This window comes from Perca flavescens, unplaced genomic scaffold, assembly GCF_004354835.1.
Source record: "Perca flavescens isolate YP-PL-M2 unplaced genomic scaffold, PFLA_1.0 EPR50_1.1_unplaced_scaf_5, whole genome shotgun sequence".
NCBI lineage: Eukaryota > Metazoa > Chordata > Actinopteri > Perciformes > Percidae > Perca > Perca flavescens.
In genome coordinates this window covers 332,409-338,408 of record NW_021166702.1, presented here as the reverse complement: position 1 = coordinate 338,408, position 6,000 = coordinate 332,409, and the positions used below count along the sequence as shown (strand labels likewise).

The 6,000-nt window shown below is 38.1% G+C and overlaps 1 non-coding gene across 1 annotated transcript; it reads right to left on the bottom strand.

Annotated features, from left to right (window-relative positions):
• Positions 1 to 2,213: 2,213 nt before the first annotated feature.
• trnam-cau (transfer RNA methionine (anticodon CAU)) lies at positions 2,214 to 2,285 on the bottom strand. Its single transcript has one exon. It is a non-coding gene; the product is annotated as a tRNA-Met (tRNA).
• Between the last annotated feature and the right edge of the window lie 3,715 nt (positions 2,286 to 6,000).

The window sequence follows — 6,000 nt, the reverse complement described above, 5'->3', positions numbered from 1 at the left end:
CATATTCACTGTAAAGAGTCATTACCCTCCCACTGCCAACAATTGTTCCCAAAACAATAGGACATACCTTTTTGACTGCAAATGAACAGTCCAAAAACAATGGAGCAGGTGAAATTGCCAATACTTTATTAATACATGTTATCAACACCCTTTAGTCTTTGTCTTATTTCTCTGGCATCATTGATCTTACAATATTGTAACCAGCAGCAAGTGAGTAGGTTTAGGTCTGTGAATATGGGCTGAGAATTTACCTGGGCTGAACTTGTGAACATCATCTTTTGCATATTCACTGTAAAGAGTCATTACCCCTCCCACTGCCAACAATTGTTCCCAAAACAATAGGACATACATTGTTTGATTGGAAATGAACAGTCCAAAAACAATGGAGCAGGTGAAAGTGCCAATACTTTATTAATACATGTTATCAACACCCTTTAGTCTTTGTCTTATTTCTCTGGCATCATTAGTCTTACAAAATTGTAACCAGCAGCAAGTGAGCATTTACCTGGGCTGAACTTGTGAACATCATCTTTTGCATATTCACTGTAAAGAGTCATTACCCCTCCCACTGCCAACAATTGTTCCCAAAACAATAGGACATACATTGTTTGATTGAAATGAACAGTCCAAAAACAATGGAGCAGGTGGCAGTGTTTATGATTGATTATTAATACATGTTATGATTGGCCTTTTGAGTCTTTGTCTTTAAGGGAAGAGCCTTTCTGGCACATCATTTAACCACTTCATCTTACAATATTTGTAAATGGACAAGAATTAGAGGTCTTTAGACTTAACCTGCAGAACATCATCATTTTGCATATTCACTGTAAATGGTTTCATCCATCCCACCTCCAACAATTGTTCCCAAAACAATAGGACATACCCAGTTTGACTGCAAATGAACAGTCCAAAAACAATGGAGCAGGTGCTCTTTATGTGCATACAAGGGCTGGAAAATCAACACCCTTTACTCTTTGTCTTATTTCTCTGGCATCATTTATTTTACAATATTGTAAACCAGCAGCAAGTGAGTAGGTTTAGGTCTGTGAATATGGGCTGAGCATTTACCTGGGCTGAACTTGTGAACATCATCTTTTGCATATTCACTGTAAAGAGTCATTACCCCTCCCACTGCCAACAATTGTTCCCAAAACAATAGGACATACATTGTTTGATTGGAAATGAACAGTCCAAAAACAATGGAGGAGGTGAAAGTGCCAATACTTTATTAATACATGTTATCAACACCCTTTAGTCTTTGTCTTATTTCTCTGGCATCATTACTCTTACAAAATTGTAACCAGCAGCAAGTGAGCATTTTACCTGGGCTGAATTTACCTGGGCTGAACAACATCATCTTTTGCATATTCACTGTAAAGAGTCATTACCCCTCCCACTGCCAACAATTGTTCCCAAAACAATAGGACATACCTTTTTGACTGCAAATGAACAGTCCAAAAACAATGGAGCAGGTGAAATTGTCAATACTTTATTAATACATGTTATCAACACCCTTTAGTCTTTGTCTTATTTCTCTGGCATCATTGATCTTACAATATTGTAACCAGCAGCAAGTGAGTAGGTTTAGGTCTGTGAATATGGGCTGAGCATCTACCTGGGCTGAACTTGTGAACATCATCTTTTGGATATTCACTGTAAAGAGTCATTACCCCCCCACTGCCAACAATTGTTCCCAAAACAATAGGACATACATTGTTTGATTGGAAATGAACAGTCCAAAAACAATGGAGCAGGTGAAAGTGCCAATACTTTATTAATACATGTTATCAACACCCTTTACTATTTGTCTTATTTCTCTGGCATCATTGATCTTACAATATTTTAACCAGCAGCAAGTGAATAGGTTTAGGTTTGTGAATATGGGCTGAGAATTTACCTGGGCTGAACTTGTGAACATCATCTTTTGCATATTCACTGTAAAGAGTCATTACCATTACTGCCAACAATTGTTCCCAAAACAATAGGACATACATTGTTTGATTGGAAATGAACAGTCCAAAAACAATAGAGCAGGTGGCAGTGTTTATGATTGATAAATAGCTTATCACTTCAAGTGATTGGCAGATCAAGTGAAATCATGTCATTAAGGGCAGAGCCATTTCACTATAGACACTTCCATTTATAGATAGTTTGTCAAATGGACAGAGAATTAGACAGGATATAGACTTCATGCAGAGCCAAAGCATTGCAGTTAGCAGAGGATGGTTTCGATCCATCGACCTCTGGGTTATGGGCCCAGCACGCTTCCGCTGCGCCACTCTGCTCTTAGTAATGTGTGCAAGGGTTGGAAAATCAACACCCTTTACTCTTTGTCTTATTTCTCTGGCATCATTTATTTTACAATATTGTAAACAGCAGCAAGTGAGTAGGTTTAGGTCTGTGAATATGGGCTGAGCATTTACCTGGGCTGAACTTGTGAACATCATCTTTTGCATATTCACTGTAAAGAGTCATTACCCCTCCCACTGCCAACAATTGTTCCCAAAACAATAGGACATACCTTTTTTGACTGCAAATGAACAGTCCAAAAATAACGGAGCAGGTGAAATTGCCAATACTTTATTAATATATGTTATCAACACCCTTTAGTCTTTGTCTTATTTCTCTGGCATCATTGATCTTACAATATTGTAACCAGCAGCAAGTGAGTAGGTTTAGGTCTGTGAATATGGGCTGAGAATTTACCTGTGCTGAACTTGTGAACATCATCTTTTGCATATTCACTGTAAAGAGTCATTACCCCTCCCACTGCCAACAATTGTTCCCAAAACAATAGGACATACAGTGTTTGATTGGAAATGAACAGTCCAAAAACAATGGAGCAGGTGAAAGTGCCAATACTTTATTAATACATGTTATCAACACCCTTTAGTCTTTGTCTTATTTCTCTGGCATCATTAGTCTTACAAAATTGTAACCAGCAGCAAGTGAGCATTTACCTGGGCTGAACTACCTGGGCTGAACATGTGAACATCATCTTTTGCATATTCACTGTAAAGAGTCATTACCCCTCCCACTGCCAACAATTGTTCCCAAAACAATAGGACATACATTGTTTGATTGGAAATGAACAGTCCAAAAACAATGGAGCAGGTGAAAGTGTTTATACTTTATAAATACATGTTATCAACACCCTTTGATTTGTCTTATTTCTCTGGCATCATTCATTAAGGGAAGAGCCCTTTAGAAAAACATTTATAGATAAAATGGACAGAGCATTTACCTGGGCTGAACATGTGAACATCATCTTTTGCATATTCAAAAGAGTCATTGCCCCTCCCACTGGAACAATTTTCCCATTAGGACATACCTTTTTGATGGGAACAGTCCAAAAACAATGGAGCAGGTGAAATTGTCAATACTTTATTAATACCTGGAAATCAACACCCTTTATTCTTTGTCTTATTTCTCTGGCATCATTGATCTTACAATATTAACCAAACAGCAAGCAAGTGAGGGTTTAGGTCTGTGAATATGGGCTGAGCATCTACCTGGGCTGAACTTGTGAACATCATCTTTTGGATATTCACTGTAAAGAGTCATTACCCCTCCCACTGCCAACAATTGTTCCCAAAACAATAGGACATACCTTTTTTGACTGCAAATGAACAGTCCAAAAACAATGGAGCAGGTGAAATTGTCAATACTTTATTAATACCTGTTATCATCACCCTTTATTCTTTGTCTTATTTCTCTGGCATCATTTATTTTACAATATTGTAACCAGCAGCAAGTGAGTAGGTTTAGGTCTGTGAATATGGGCTGAGCATCTACCTGGGCTGAACTTGTGAACATCATCTTTTGGATATTCACTGTAAAGAGTCATTACCCCTCCCACTGCCAACAATTGTTCCCAAAACAATAGGACATACATTGTTTGATTGGAAATGAACAGTCCAAAAACAATGGAGCAGGTGAAAGTGCCAATACTTTATTAATACATGTTATCAACACCCTTTAGTCTTTGTCTTATTTGTCTGGCATAATTTATTTTACAATATTGTAACCAGCAGCAAGTGAGCATTTACCTGGGCTGAACTTGTGAACATCTTCTTTTGCATATTCACTGTAAAGAGTCATTACCCCTCCCACTGCCAAAAATTGTTCCCAAAACAATAGGACATACATTGTTTGATTGGAAATGAACAGTCCAAAAACAATAGAGCAGGTGGCAGTGTTTATGATTGATAAATAGCTTATCACTTCAAGTGATTGGCAGATTGAGTGAAATCATGTCATTAAGGGAAGAGCCCTTTAGACACTTTCATTTATAGATAATTTGTGAAATGGACAGAGAATTAGACAGGATATAGACTTAATGCAGAACCAAAGCATTGCAGTTAGCAGAGGATGGTTTCGATCCATCGACCTCTGGGTTATGGGCCCAGCACGCCCAAAACAATGCGCCACTCTGCTCTTCATTATGTGTGCAAGGGCTGGAAAATCAACACCCTTTACTCTTTGTCTTATTTCTCTGGCATCATTTATTTTACAATATTGTAAACAGCAGCAAGTGAGTAGGTTTAGGTCTGTGAATATGGGCTGAGCATTTACCTGGGCTGAACTTGTGAACATCATCTTTTGCATATTCACTGTAAAGAGTCATTACCCCTCCCACTGCCAACAATTGTTCCCAAAACAATAGGACGTACATTGTTTGATTGGAAATGAACAGTCCAAAAACAATGGAGGAGGTGAAAGTGCCAATACTTTATTAATACATGTTATCAACGCCCTTTAGTCTTTGTCTTATTTCTCTGGCATCATTACTCTTACAAAATTGTAACCAGCAGCAAGTGAGCATTTACCTGGGCTGAACTTGTGAACATCATCTTTTGCATATTCACTGTAAAGAGTCATTACCCCTCCCACTGCCAACAATTGTTCCCAAAACAATAGGACATACCTTTTTTGACTGCAAATGAACAGTCCAAAAACAATGGAGCAGGTGAAATTGTCAATACTTTATTAATACATGTTATCAACACCCTTTAGTCTTTGTCTTATTTCTCTGGCATCATTGATCTTACAATATTGTAACCAGCAGCAAGTGAGTAGGTTTAGGTCTGTGAATATGGGCTGAGCATCTACCTGGGCTGAACTTGTGAACATCATCTTTTGGATATTCACTGTAAAGAGTCATTACCCCTCCCACTGCCAACAATTGTTCCCAAAACAATAGGACATACATTGTTTGATTGGAAATGAACAGTCCAAAAACAATGGAGCAGGTGAAAGTGCCAATACTTTATTAATACATGTTATCAACACCCTTTACTATTTGTCTTATTTCTCTGGCATCATTGATCTTACAATATTTTAACCAGCAGCAAGTGAATAGGTTTAGGTTTGTGAATATGGGTTGAGAATTTACCTGGGCTGAACTTGTGAACATCATCTTTTGCATATTCACTGTAAAGAGTCATTACCCCTCCCACTGCCAACAATTGTTCCCAAAACAATAGGACATACATTGTTTGATTGGAAATGAACAGTCCAAAAACAATAGAGCAGGTGGCAGTGTTTATGATTGATAAATAGCTAATCACTTCAAGTGATTGGCAGATCGAGTGAAATCATGTCATTAAGGGCAGAGCCATTTCACTTTAGACACTTGCATTTATAGATAGTTTGTCAAATGGACACAGAATTAGACAGGATATAGACTTCATGCAGATCCAAAGCATTGCAGTTAGCAGAGGATGGTTTCTTATTTCTGGGTTATGGGCCCAGCACGCTTCAATGGCGCCCACTCTGCTCTTATAATGTGTGCAAGGGTTGGAAAATCAACACCCTTTACTCTTTGTCTTATTTCTCTGGCATCATTTATTTTACAATATTGTAAACAGCAGCAAGTGAGTAGGTTTAGGTCTGTGAATATGGGCTGAGCATTTACCTGGGCTGAACTTGTGAACATCATCTTTTGCATATTCACTGTAAAGAGTCATTACCCCTCCCACTGCCAACAATTGTTCCCAA